This window comes from Pelophylax lessonae, assembly GCF_965119305.1.
Source record: "Pelophylax lessonae genome assembly, chromosome: 5".
Lineage (NCBI taxonomy): Eukaryota > Metazoa > Chordata > Amphibia > Anura > Ranidae > Pelophylax > Pelophylax lessonae.
In genome coordinates this window covers 291594229-291608908 of record NC_138772.1, presented here as the reverse complement: position 1 = coordinate 291608908, position 14680 = coordinate 291594229, and the positions used below count along the sequence as shown (strand labels likewise).

The 14680-nt window shown below is 41.1% G+C and overlaps 1 protein-coding gene across 1 annotated transcript in view; it reads left to right on the top strand.

The window, feature by feature from the left end:
• CDH18 (cadherin 18) overlaps nucleotides 1–14680 on the top strand; it is an 850149-nt gene that overhangs the window by 376496 nt on the left and 458973 nt on the right. The gene's annotated exons all lie outside the window — the stretch shown is intronic.

Below are 14680 nucleotides of genomic sequence, written 5' to 3'. Positions count from 1 at the left end.
TAACCACATAGTGGTAAGTAGATAACCACGGGGGGTGACCCCATATCGAGCACGGATTCAGCACCAAAGCACTTTATTCCATTGAAGGATCTATTTATGGACATTATATTTTGATAATCACATATTTTATGGATTTATGATTTTTTGAAGCTAATGTATTTATTTATTTAAGTGAATTTGCACAGTATATTTTAGCAGCGCTGCAATCTCCAATTCACATTCACAAGAATTACATGCAAAATAATGGTACCGCTTTCAGCACCTAAAATCCAAAAGAATCATACCGCCAGGGAGGTTAAAAAATGTTCAGTGCACTTGCAGGTATTTTGTGGCCACACTAAGATTTACTCCTTATATTGTCCTGGTGATCATTGTCACAAAAACTGACAGTGAGGGAGAAGTCTACAATTGTAGTTATCAGCAGAGCGGTAATACAAAGGAAATCTTCCAATGGGGACAGTTTTTGAGAAAACGGTTTAAAGATCATTCTCTCTCTTTGAAAGGATTCAAAGACGGTGGTACTTCAGAAAACATTTTCTTGAGCTTAGATTCAGACTGTGGAAATAGCAGCATGTCTATCTTTGGAATCCCAGGTTTCAGTAACTATAATGAATTTCCTTGAGAAAGCCACAAAGTAAGCATAACATTATTTTTATCCAAATTTTACAACAACCTTGTTTTTTTATAAGGAAAATTAGATTTTTTGGTGACAAGGAAGATGAAAAACTGTTCCCATTTATTTATTTATCATTAATATTTTTAAAAAATATAGCGGATTGTTTTATCCATACAAAAATGTATCAAATCTTGTTTTGTTTTTTCATTTTTACATTAGCACAGTTTGGACAGAACCAGTTTACCTGCTCACCACGGCAGGGGGTTACTGTTTACCAGCTTCCAATGAGGCAGACATGCTGCATATAAACCCCATGCCTGGACCTCCTACTGTGCATCTGATGTGAAAAAAAACGACAATCAGCCTTGGTCTGAAGTTATAAATTTAAAACCAGACAAAAAGAGGAATAAGATTCTCAGATTGGTTGAGTAGCTATAATTAGTTATATATGCTTGCTGAAAATCAGCCTGAACTGTGTCAGGCTCCAAAAATAGAAATTGGTTGTGTCATGCCTATATCCTTTACTAACGTTACTACTGTAAAATACATTACAACAAGAGGATGTTCATTCTGTAAAAAAAATAAAAGTCAGCTGCTACAAATGCCATAGCAGTTGACTTTTAATAAAAGAACACTTACCTGTCTAGAGATCCAGTTCCATCCTCATCCTGGCTTGTTCTTCACTAGCCTTCTGGTTCCCAACACTGGTATCCTAACTTTGGGTAACCAGCTATGCGGCTTGCAGCTTCACAGCCAGTTGCCCACTGCGCATGCATGAGCCACACTACATTTTGTGAATGGTCCCACAGTTGTCTTGGACCAGTGATGTGCCATCCCCCTTTCTGTGTCTATAGATGCAGACATCAATTTTCAGGAGTCAGAGGTGTATAGGCGCTTAAGGATATAGGCAATGATATAGCAGCAATAATAATAAAGCAGCAATAATGGTAGTGCAAATGCTGGGGACAGGAGGGTTGGGATGCACAGGGGGGATAAATAGTCCATGCGCATATCACTGGATAAGGGGACTAATGAAAGTCTTAACCACTTAAGCCCCGGAAGATTTTACCCCCATTCCGACCAGGGGGTATTTTGCGATTCGGCACTGCGTGACTTTAACGGACAATTGCGCGGTCGTGCGACGCTGTACCTAAACGAATTTGGCGTCCTTTTTTTCCCACAAACAGAGCTTTCTTTTGGTGGTATTTGATCACCTGTGCGATTTTTTGATCACGCGCTATAAACAAAAAAAGAGCGTCAATTTTGCAAAAATAGCAATATTTTTCAAATTTTTTTATATGAAATTCCCCAAAAAAAAAATTTAAAAATCAAAATTTTTTTACTTTTTCGGCCAATTTGTTTTATGCTACCTATGTTTGGTAAAAAAAATCGCAAAAAGCGTATTTTGATTGGTTTGCGCAAAAGTTATCGCGTTTACTAACAAAGGGAAAGATTTCTGTCATTTTTGTTGTTTTTTTTTTTAACGTGTAATGGCGGCGATCTGCGATTTTTTTTTGCGGTACTGCGACATTGGGGCGGACAGATCGGACCCTTGACTGACATTTTTGACACTTTTGGGGTTACCAGTGACATTTCTACAGTAATCAGTGCTATATATATGCACTGTTACTGTAAAAATACACTGGTAGTGAAGGGGTTAACTTTATTTGGGAGGGAGGGGCTGTGTGTATCCCTAGGGGCGTGCTTTCTACTGTGATTGGCTGGGGCTTGAGCTGTATGGACACTGATCAACGGATCTACATACTAGATCCGAGTGATCAGTATCCTAACAGCAAGGAGAATGACAGGTAGCTTGTTTACACAAGCTGCCTGACATTCTCCCTCTCCCCCGCCGATCGCCGAGTGACCGGCGGACATCGGGTCCGCCGGTCACACGCGCGGGGGGGTCCGTGACCATGCGGGAGCGGGAGCGCGCCTCCGGGGGCGCGCGCTCGCTCCCTAGACCCTCACAAGCTAGTGACGTAGCCCTACGTCACTTTGCCTGTGAGGGGCTGACTGCCGACGTAGATCGGCGTTAGGCAGTCGGCAAGTGGTTAAAGGAACTTGAGGAAGTACGTAAGCGGGGTCCAGACCAGTACCTGGGATGGCAGCAACTCAGGGCCAGCTCTCAAGAAGAGTGAAGTCAACTCTGGATAACAAGTCAAGGAAGAGGGAAGAGCGCCTCTGAGTGCAAAGTAAAAATTTATTGCTGCGATAAAATCATCAGTAACTTACATAACAGTAAGGATGTTAGCATGTGTAATTGGTTCAGCAGCTCCGAGATGGAGTGGCGGGGGTCCGCAGGGTCCTGAGGAGCCTTGGGTGCAGACAGTCATGCTGGCTGGCTGTGTGTATCCGGGCAGACGGGAGACCGCGAGGTGGAGACTGATTTTATCACTGCAGTAAATTTTTACTTTGCACTCAGAGGCGCTCTTCCCTATTCCTTCAATTTTCAGGAGTGAGCTTGCACAAGTGTCCCCATAAAAAGTGGCTTTCTATGGGAGCACTTAGCAGAGGGGAGGAGCCAGGAGCGCCAGCATACCGATAGGACCCGATAGGAGGAGGTTTGAGGCCACTCTGTGCAATTAAATTGCATAGAGCAGATAAGTATAAACCTGTTTGTTATTTTTAAAAAAATACAATAATTTAAACACAGGCACAGATATTAACTACTTGCCATCCGCGCTACAGCCTATATACGGCTGCAGCGCGGACTCGAATTTTCGGGAGGCCGTTTTTAAACGGCCTCCCAGTGACACGCCCCCCGCGCGCTCCCGCGAGCGCGCAGCGGGGAGAATCTGTGTCGGCCGTGTCCCTTGGACACGGCCGATAACAGATCGTGGTGAATGGCCAATCACAGCGGCCATTCACCACGTGATCGGATCATCCAATGAGAGATGATCTCATATGTAAACATATGAGATCATCTCTCATCGCCGGCGCTCCTTCCTCACACAGAGACTGCAGTGTGAGGAAGGAGGGAGAGCTGCACAGCACCAGGGACAAAGAGACATGTAATCAGGGCACTGATCACCAGTGCCCTGATTACTACAAGGTAAAAAACATACACAGTGCCCCCCCATCAGTGCCCACAGTGCCCGCCATCAGTGTCCCCATCAATGCCCACAATCAGTACCCATAGTGCTGCCAGTCAGTGCCCATCAGTGCCTGCTCATCTAGGCACTGATAAGCACTGACTGGCAGCACTATGGGCACTGAGTGTGGGCACTGATGGTGCTGCCCATCAGTGCTCATCAGTGCTGCCCATCAGTGCCACCCGTCAGTGTCCATCAGTGCCATCCGCCAGTGCCCATCAGTGCCGCCTCTCAGTGCCCAGCAGTGCCGCCCGCCAGTGCCGCCTCTCAGTGCCCAGCAGTGCCACCTCAGTGCCCAGCAGTGCCACCTCTCAGTGCCCAGCAGTGCCACCTATCAGTGCTCATCAGTGCCGCCTATCAGTGCTCATCAGTGCCGCCTATCAGTGCCCCCTATCAGTGCCCCCTATCAGTGCCACCTATCAGTGCCGCCTATCAGTGCCGCCTATCAGTGCTCATCATTGCGGCATATTAGTACCTCCTCATCAGTGCCCATAAGTGCCACCTCATCAGTGCCCATAAGTGCCGCCTCATCAGTGCCCATCAGTGCAGCCTATCAGTGCCCATCAGTGCCGCCTCATCAGCGCCCTTCAGTGAAGGAGAAAAATTTATTTTCAAAATTTACTCACAGAAAATAAGAAACTTTTTTTTTTTTTTTCAAAATTTTCTGTCTTTATTCTTTTTTTTTTGTAAAAAATAAAAAACCCAGAGATGATTAAATACCACCAAAAGAAAGCTCTATTTGTGTGAAAAAAATGATAAAAATTTCAAATGGGTACAGTGTAGCATGACCGCGCAATTGTCAGTCAAAGTGTGAGAGCGCTGAAAGCTGAAAATTGGCCTGGATGGGAAGGGTGTTTAAGTGCACAGTAGGCAAGTGGTTAAAACAATAAAATTAAAATAATATAGCTATAAGAATTGTTTTTGATCAACCGGTCTTATGGTTCAGTCTCATCTGCAGACAACACCCTCCAGTCCTGCACACTACACTGTAGATGAACAATACTAAGTGGTCTGAGACCTCTGATAGTGTGTCACTGGACAATGAGTAGCAGTAGTACACCAATGGAGTCATAACTTTGCTCTCTCATTCTCTTGGGAGGATCTCAGTGTAAGATGGACAGTACTGTGGAGCCTAATTGGCTCAGAGTGCTGGTTATCCTTTTCTTACTGAATGTTACTGTATAGGGGCTTAACCACCTCCGGACTGCCCGCCGCAGTCCATGTCCATGTCCCAGACAGGAAGTTGAGTGAGTGACTCTATGGCCTTGGAGGACCGGAGCGACTTCATACGTTTCTTCCTCCCAACGGCCTTAAAGGGCTCTTTTTTTTTCTTGCTGAAAAAAAAAAGACTTTTTTTTGCTTTTAAGGGTAGATGTGAGATCTAAGGTCTTTTTAAACCCTAGATCTCACATTAAAGAGGACCTGTCCTGCTTATTTCTATTACAAGGGATGTTTATATTCTTTGTATTAGGAATAAAAGTGACCAAAAAACATTTTTTAAAGGGACAGTGTAAAAATAAAAAGGTAAAAATAAATGAGAAAAAATTAAAGCGCCCCGGCCCTCCGAACTCTCGCGCAGAAGTGAACGCACATATGTAAACAGTGTTCAAACCACACATGTGAGGTATCACCGCGATTTTTAGAGTGAGAGCAATAATTCTAGCCCTAGAAGTCCTCTGTAACTCTAAACTGGTAACCTGTAGAAATCTTTAAATAGTCACCTATGGAGATTTTTAAGTATCAATGTTTGTCCACGGGCGAGCGCAATTTTGAAGCATGACATGTTGGTTATCTATTTACTTGGCGGAACATTATCTTTCACATTATAGAAAAACATTGTGCTAACTTTAACTTATGTTTTCATTCAAAAAAGTGTTTTTTTTTTCCAAAAAAATTGCGTTTGTAAGACCGCTGCACAAATACGGTGTGACATAAAAAATTGCGTTTGGAAGACTGCTGCACAAATACGGTGTGACATAAAGTATTGCAACAATCTCCATTTTATTCTCTAGGGTCTCTGCTAAAAAAATATTTAATGTTTGGGGTTTCTAAGTAATTTTCTAGAAAAAAAAGATTTTAACTTGTAAACAACAAGTGTCAGAAATAGGCCTGGTCCTTAAGTGGTTAAAGTGTATCTAAATTCAAAAAACAAATCTTTTATACATTGCAGCTTTCAAGTCCTCAAATGAAGCCCTGCATTGGTTTGTTTTTCAGCATACATCTTTTAATTTTTACCTGGTAATCATGTGAGTGACACATTTACTGTCTCTGGGTGACCATGCTCAAGTTTACCCTGTATCTATGGGGAGGAACAACAATAGCCATCTAGGCTGGATTTGAAACATGTCTGCCTTTGCTAATCTCCATTACATGGTGGATTGATGGAATTAGTAGTTTACACTGAAAGATAATATTGTTTTTGTTTTGTGACAAGGACATTGCATTTCTGGCAAGAAATACATGTTACATTACTTGTTTATAATATTTAATATGGTTTTTAGATATAAATAGATGTATTATGTACAATAAAGTATTGTGTGGGCAGCGAGAAGCAGCATCTTGACAATTTATTACGATTGAAATATTTAGGTATACAGGGAAGATTTAAAGGCTAAGTCTTTCATTCTGGGCATGTTTTATGTTACATCCTATTTAGGCTTGTGCATTACACCCACTATCCAGGCAATGCAAATTGTGTTTAATCAGTGTAATGCATGGATTTTTTTTTATGTATGTGTTTTCAAAAAGTAGAATTAGCCTTTAATGATGTCTAAAGTCTGTTATACAAGTCTTTAATGTAGGTGGTCTTTCTGTGTTTGATGAAAATTTGTTTAGCTTTGTAAGCTGGTATATAATTCAGCTGGTAAGCTGCAATATATTACCTTTTTGTTTTATGGTTTAGTTATGCTTTAATGAAAAAAAAATGAAATTTTAAATCATACTCTGGAGATTTGTCCAGTAATATTGTATGTTAAAAAATAAAGTTAAAAGAAATGTGTGATTACCATTATACCTGCCTTAAGTTTATATTTAAAATTATGGAACAATATAAAACTTTTGGAGGGGGAAGGATGTTGATTGGAGTTTGCAAAAAAAAAATCCTGATTGTTACATAAAATGTAATTAAACCTAAAATGTATGTAAACATATGATTCCGGATAAGTTGATGACCCTTTTGAATATTGTGCTGCAGTTACTATTCGTCTCATTATGTAGATATTGAGTACATGCAGAAAATATCAGAACTCCTGGTATGATGCCAAAGGTTCAGAACTCCTGGTATGACACCAAAGGTTTATAAGAAACATTTGTAAGGACAAAAATGGAGGACCATTTTAAAGAACAGCAATATGAAAGGCCTAGAATTCTATTTTTTTACTCCTTTTCTCTAGCCACATGTTACTTCACAGAGCTCCTGAATTTTGATGGTATTCATTAACAACTTTACTGAAATGGAAGTGTGAACTGTTTAGTTCATGTATCAATTTATCATTTAATATATGATTGGATTAGTGTCAGTCTGCAAATTACATAAGGGGATTGTGCTTGAAGCAACTAATTTACTTACCATAAAATAGTACATATTGAAATAAATTAATTGGGAAAGCACTTTAACAGGCACCCTGATGATGTGAGTAATATTGCAGAACTGCTTGAAAAAAAGTGGCAATTTATTTATGTCACTGACTTGTACAGAAGTATTTGTTATGTGAAAGTTCTATATTGGTTTTAAAGCTCATGCACTTAGGAAATAACAAAATATGTTTAGCTACTACCTACTCAGTAGATATGTGTGTAACAGGTGCTTTTTTTTTTTTTTTGAAAATCTTTTTATTTGGTTTTTGCAGAAATAATGATTTACAAGCAAATCAAATGGAAGTACAAGCATGGAGCAGTTACATTATAACATAACTTATGAGTAAATGCACAACCGATAATTACAATTGAAATGACTGAACAAAAGTTTAAAGGATTAACGGTATGAAGGTATGACCCACAGCAGTAACAATTGGATTAAATGACTCGGACAGCGAGGCACCCAAATACACAATGAAATCAAGTTCACGCCGCGACCCATGGGAGAGGGCGCGGGGCAAGGCATTGCGGCGTAAGAGCCACTCCAGGGGGGAACGCCCCAAAGGGATCCTGCTGCGTCCCCTCTCTTGTGCCCATCCCCACCTCCCCCACCCATGTCCCCCAGCTCAACGTCCACAGTATCAATCATATATATGGTAAGAGGAGTTTAGTTTATTGGGCACCACGCTGTCCAACATATTCAGTCCAGGCGGACCATCTCGTCCGAAACTGTTGCATTTTAAAGGCAGAGATGGCTAGAGTTTTCTCGTGTGCATACGATTCTCCTACTATTTGTATCACTTCCCTCCTGGTAGGGATATCCTCACATTTCCACCTGCGTGCTATGGACAGCCGTGCAGCAAAAAGAATATTTTGAACCACCGTTCTCAATTGGGGAGGGTATCTGTCAATGTTTATGCCTAGTAATGCCTGTTCTACAGTAACTTTGTTCAACATTCCCGTTACCTCCGCAATCAGTTTAGAAACAGAAGCCCAAAAGCTCCGCAAGGAGATACAGGACCACAAAACGTGTAGTATAGTTCCAACCTGCCCGCATTGTCTCCAGCATAAGTTTGAGACGCCCGGGTAGTATTTGGCAATGGAATACGGCGTTTTATACCACCGCTGATGTATTTTTAAAAGACCTTCCCTAAAATTAGAGCATCTAGTGTGGGTGGCTGAATGGGTATAAGAACGTAACCACTGAACTTCTGTAAATTCCTGACCTAGGTCCCCCTCCCATTTTGTATGATAGGTGTTTTTCTCAAATGACTTCTTGTCGTGTAGGGAGGCATAAAATTTACCTATTCCTTTCGTGTGTAGATTGGCTCCGAAGCACAACATGTGAATCGGTTCAGGGAAAGGGATGTTGACTGAAGATGTTGTGGAAATCAAGTGGGATACTCTGGAGTATGCGAAGAATTCTTTAGCAAACAATGGATAGCGAGTACACCATCCAGAGAAAGTAAAGCCTTCCGGGTTGTGTGTGATATCTCTAAGCGTGTGGAGGCCATATGTGGACCAGTGCCCCAAATGCAGGTCTGGGGATATGAAAGAGAGCGCAGTCAAAGGGATAGGGACATCTACTTTTTTAGTACGTTTGGCACTGTGAGCATAAAAGTAGCGCCATGCCTGTATTGTGGGCATAATAGTAGGGTGCGCCATTGGATAATTGCCATTAGACAATGGAATACTGAGGATGAGGTCCGCTAGGGTACCCTGAGTAAGCACCGCCTGCTCAATGGACCTCCAGCTGGGTGATTGGGCGTGTTTCAGCCAGTGGATGGATTGGGTGAGTATAGCAGCCATATGGTAGTCCCGTACATCCGGGACACCCATACCCCCCATAAGGGGGTGTTTGATCAGGTGCATATGAGAGCAGCAGGGTTTTTTGCCGGCCCAGAGGAATTTAGACATCAGAGACTGAACTGATCGATAGAACGTTAAGGGAATCTTGATGGGGAGTGCTCTAAACAGGTACAGGAGCTTTGGGAATGTCAGCATTTTAAACGCTGCATTCCTGCCTGACCAAGTAAGGTAGAATTTGCCCAGTCTAGATAACTCCTGTGTGAGGACGTCAAGAAATGGTGTAAAGTTTGTTTTGTAAAGGTCCCCAGCCTTGCTAGTAAGCTTGATACCTAAGTAGTCGATATGTCCATTACCCCACTGAAAAGGAACACTGCCTTGAATTTCTTTCGCTAGGTGTTCGGGAATTGCCACGCCTAGCATGTTTGACTTAGTGTCGTTCACCTTGTAATATGAAACTGAGCTAAATTCTTTGAGCACCTCCTGGACTGCCAATAAAGAGGACCGGGGAGACGTCACGGACAAGATGACGTCGTCCGCAAACAACGAAAACTTGTTGTTGATTTTCTTAATATCTAATCCTCCAATTCCCGGGTGGCTTCTAATTTTTTCTGCAAAGGGTTCCATCAATAAAACAAACATCAATGGGGATAAAGGGCACCCCTGGCGAGTGCCATTTGTTATATTAAATTTGGTTCCCTACCCAAATTACAACCCACAGACTTAAAGGAACTGAACCTCCCTATATCAGACCTTGAAATCGGTAAGGTCATTCAATCTCTACCCATTAATAAAGCTCCTGGCCCTGATGGGTTCTCTTCGGAGTACTATAAGCAGTATACGCAGATTCTAACCCCGAAACTCCGGAGGGTATTCCAGACGGCTGCCACCTCTGCCTCTTTCCCTCCTGAGATGTTGGAGGCTACTGTGGTTACACTACCTAAACCGGGGAAACCCCCGGATTGCGCAAAGAACTTCAGGCCCATCTCTTTGTTAAACGTGGACCTGAAGGTCTACGCAAAAATTTTGGCTAACAGAATATCGAAATTCCTGCCTGGCCTTATCAAACAGGATCAGGTAGGGTTTGTAATGGGTCGTCAGGCAACTGATGCCACAAGAAGAATGCTGAATCTCATCCACCATGCCGAGTCCACTCGTACTCCCACTGTGTTCCTGTCCCTTGATGCCGAAAAGGCCTTTGACAGGATACACTGGGGTTATCTTCATAAAGTTCTGCAACGATTCGGCATGGGGGGTGAGATTCTAGATGCAATACTAGCATTGTACAAGGCACCTTCAGCCTATGTATACACAGAAGGTATGTTCTGAGTGCTGGGCGCTCGTGGCGGGCCGGCGCCATCTTGGCTGAGCGGCCTGGTGTGAGGTGAAAAAAAGTCTTTCATCTTACCGGGTCTGCAGCGATCTTTGCGCTTTTGTGGCATGTTCGGGTGATGCCTGGGAATGTCCGGTGTGCAGCTGGCTGTGTTTGGGTTGACCATCCGTGTTCTAATCGCTCCGATATGTCTGTTTAGCGAGGAGCTTCTGGCTCACGCTTCCATCTGCCTCGCTAGCCGGCTCCGCCCCTCGTGTAACAGGTGCTTTGATATTACAAAATGTATTGTTCTATTAGAAACATGTATTTATTACAGAAAAACATAACTCTTCCCATTTTCTGTTCCTTTTAATAGTTTGTACATTTCTGTCTATGACCCCTCAAGGGAGATTTTTCCATACCTCCCTGCAATGCCTATACAAGAAATGGGAGGTGCAGTTGTGACCAGTATAGGAATAAACTGACAGTAATCAAAAATGTGGCAGAGTTTCTATACTATCGTCACTCCATCCAAAGGCAAATAAAATGTTTTAGAGTTTTAGCTTTAAGAAAAAAATATACCCATGGAAAGAAAATTACAAATCGTAATAGGAGAAAGGCAAAATAGGATACAAAGACATCAATAGGGGGTCATTTACTAAAACCGGAGCATCTGGTGCAGCTCTGCATAGAAACCAATCAGTTTCTAGGTTTTATTGCCAAAGCTTAATTGAACAAGCTAAAGTTAAAAGCTGGTTGGCTACCATGCACAGCTGCATCATAATCTGAGTGCTCCACTTTTAGTAAATCAACCCCTTAATATCAATTTTTAGTCATAATAATTTTTTTAAACAGAACATCAGTTAAGGCAATACACCCCTCATCAAACACCCATGACAAAATGTTTAACTTAGTGTGATATTAGTCTAAGGGCTCATTCAGACCAGGTGCATTGAGCCTGCGTTGATCTGTATTGATAAATGCAGGCTCAATGCAAGGACATATAGAAAACAATTGTTTTTGCTCTGTTTACACTATACATGTGCATTGGTGTGGAATAGGTAAACATGCAGCTCACCTGAATTTTCACATCCCAAATAAAAGCTATCAAAGCATGACATCATGTCACAATGCATTGTTGTGCAGTAAACACTGGGATGTGTTTTAGCAATGCATCACACTGCACCTACCAAGCACACACCAGCCAATGCATTATATGGTTCATAATGTGTGCCCACTGGTGTAAACAGGCCGTTGAAGTAATGATATTCCTCAGAGCTGTTGCTAGAAATTTTCTTGGTCAGTCTTTGACTCCAATGTGTACTGTACTTACCATATGTATTACTGACTGACCCTGTGTCTTGGAATACTTCACTAATGTGAAATAAGCATCCAAATAAGAGGCTCAGAAAATAATTAGAAGGTCAACAATTGGTGCCTCCATATTTTTTCACAAGATATTACATCCCACCCAAAGTAAACCCCAGAAAATAAAATATGGTGTCCACTATCTTCCCCCTTTTCCAAGAATATTCTAGATATAATACTTGTTTTGTCTTGGGAAAATATAATGGAAAAAAAATACCTACTATTTCCATTGTCCTGTGGCAGGTGACACTCTGGTTCACCCCCTTGGGAAGACCCTAAAAGTAAGTACATGCAATGGAGAACCAGGGGTTGTCGCTGGTTCTGCATTATACATGATTACATTGGGGAGGTGGTAACATGACCATATATGAGAAACAGCTTAGAAGGATGGGTTGTCACTACCAGAATGGGTGGAAATAGATGCCTGCTCGACCAAGAATTAAGATAAACATTACTTTCTAATAGATCTTCCCTAAGCAAAACAAGCACTATACCTTGAATATGCTTGGGGGGAGCAGTTTTTTTTTCTTTTCCCAGCTTGTTGGGCTTTAATAACACATATATGCACTGTGTAACAATTTCAAGTAATTATCAGAACAGAAGACAATAAATTAAAATAATATTGCATAACAGCACACTATATTTTTAAAGATATAGGGACCTTACCCTAATGTATTCCCAGAAGAAAGCTATCATTATGCTTGAGTATTGCCTTCCTCCAACTGCAGTGAAAATTGACATACTCAATAGGCAGCACATAAAACTTACATAAATGCCATATTTATCAACATCTTTTGCTTATAGTGTACAGCTAGAGATAGTATGTAAATATTTGGATTTTAGTAGCTGTTTTTAGCAATTCAATTAATAATTTATGTTGTATATTGTTATTTAATATTTAATTATATCTAGGGCTTTATTTCAGGGGGAACATGGGGGAAAACAGTTCCGGGACCTCCAGAACTAAATGTATGTAATGGCAAGAGGTGCTGGAGTTTACTGGAGGGTCTATTGATGCTGGCTGCTGGGGGATGTATTTCCACTGGAGGGGATCTATTTTTTAATGAGGGTCTATTGTTGTGGGGTGGGTCTTGTGTTGCTGGGGGTCAGTTGTTGCTGTTAGGGATCTACTGTTAAGGGAAAGAGCTAATGATGCTGGAGGGTCTATTGATGCTGACTATTGTTGATTCGGTGGTATTTTGTTGCAGGGGGTCCATTGCTGTTGAGGGTGTCTATAGTTGTAAGGAGTGTATGTTGTTGGTAGGCAGAGGGGTGCTATTGCTGCTGGGGGGGGATCTATTGTTGCTGGGGGTCTGTTATTGCTGGCAGCAGGGGATCTAATTTACTGCTTTACTAGTTATCAATACCAAATTCCATAAAAAAATTATTAGCACTTCAAATTGATACTTGTTTCTGTATTCTCCAAAAGGGCCAGTACAGGGAGGTGGGTGGGGGGTGGAAACAAGGGACGCTGATCCAAGGTGGGTAGGGGCAGAGACAAGGGGAGACTCAGAAGGGCAGAGATCCTCACCCATCCTCCGAGAAAAAAAGCCCTGATTATATCCTATTTCCTAACATGCAGTTTTCCACAATGATAATTTACAAATAAAGGTAATACATACTATTTGATATTTCGAAAACGTTGATAGACTCAAATTAGCAGAATTAGACAGAGTCGCTTTCTTCTGTTGTTTTACAGTACCTGACACCCTAGAGGAGGTTTGGAATGACTTTTAAACATTGAGGAAATGTAATTTCACTTCATAATTATCAGACACCTGTTGTATGCATATTTGCTTTTTTCCTTGGTACATTTAAGACTGATCGTAATGTGTTCTGTACAGCTGAACAATGTTCCTTAGACATTATTGCTGTTTTACATGAGCGCTTGGCATGAATATGAATTAAAAGAAAAAATATTTTTGTCATAGGATTGCATAATGCCTGCTATTGTTATTCACTGGGATATAGTTTTGGAATAACTTACTTATGAATAAGGAAGATAAACAACAAAATACCAGCTCATAAGACAACCTTAACAGCTCTTGAATTATTCAGATAGACCGTTGTGAATATTCAGAGAGACTCTTGGTGAGTGAAGGATGCTTCATGAGTTCAGAATATTCTGATGTGGTCTACAAGGATATTGGAGATGCAGACTATTCCTAATGCATGTACTTAATGCATGTAAACTTGACCTATGGTGATCTGAAAACAAATCAGCATAGCTTACAAGAAAATAAAACAGGATGATAAAATATAAATGAATCTCCTTACAGTTAGTCCTGAATTATAAAAGAACAACCCAGTTAGCAATACAGCTATAAATTTCATTGGATAATTATTCACAAAGATGTTAGGCTCCGCTATTGAATGTCTAGCAAAATTACGGTTGCAGACATGATATAGAATCCACTTAATGACTCTGTCTGTCTGTGGAGATATGATTTTAAGAAATGTTAGTACTTTGTATCTTTGGTATATAGCAGCAGGCTATATGTAATGTATTAAAATACTAATCAACTAATGTGATACTGAAGACCTTGTGCTGTAAATCTAGATAAGTAGAAACATTCCTAAACATAGTTTCTGTTCAAAAGCTAAAAGCAGGCACTTACTTAAGACTCCATCTTTTAAGAGAGTTTTCTCGAGTACGCCCAAACCATATTCTAGTAAACCTGATGTTTTGATGCCAGGTGGAGACTGTAATCAAGTCTTAGTATTAAAACAATAAAATAAATAAGTCTAAGGCTATTTAAAGTAAATCTTAGGCCAATAACTAAAATTTCATGCAAATTTTAGCATGTTTAAGCATTGCTGTCTGTGTTCCCTTTTTGTCATGTGTACCATTATCATTGGAAAGTAAGAAGACATTTTTGGGTTGTCCTCAGAACTTTCATAGAGGAG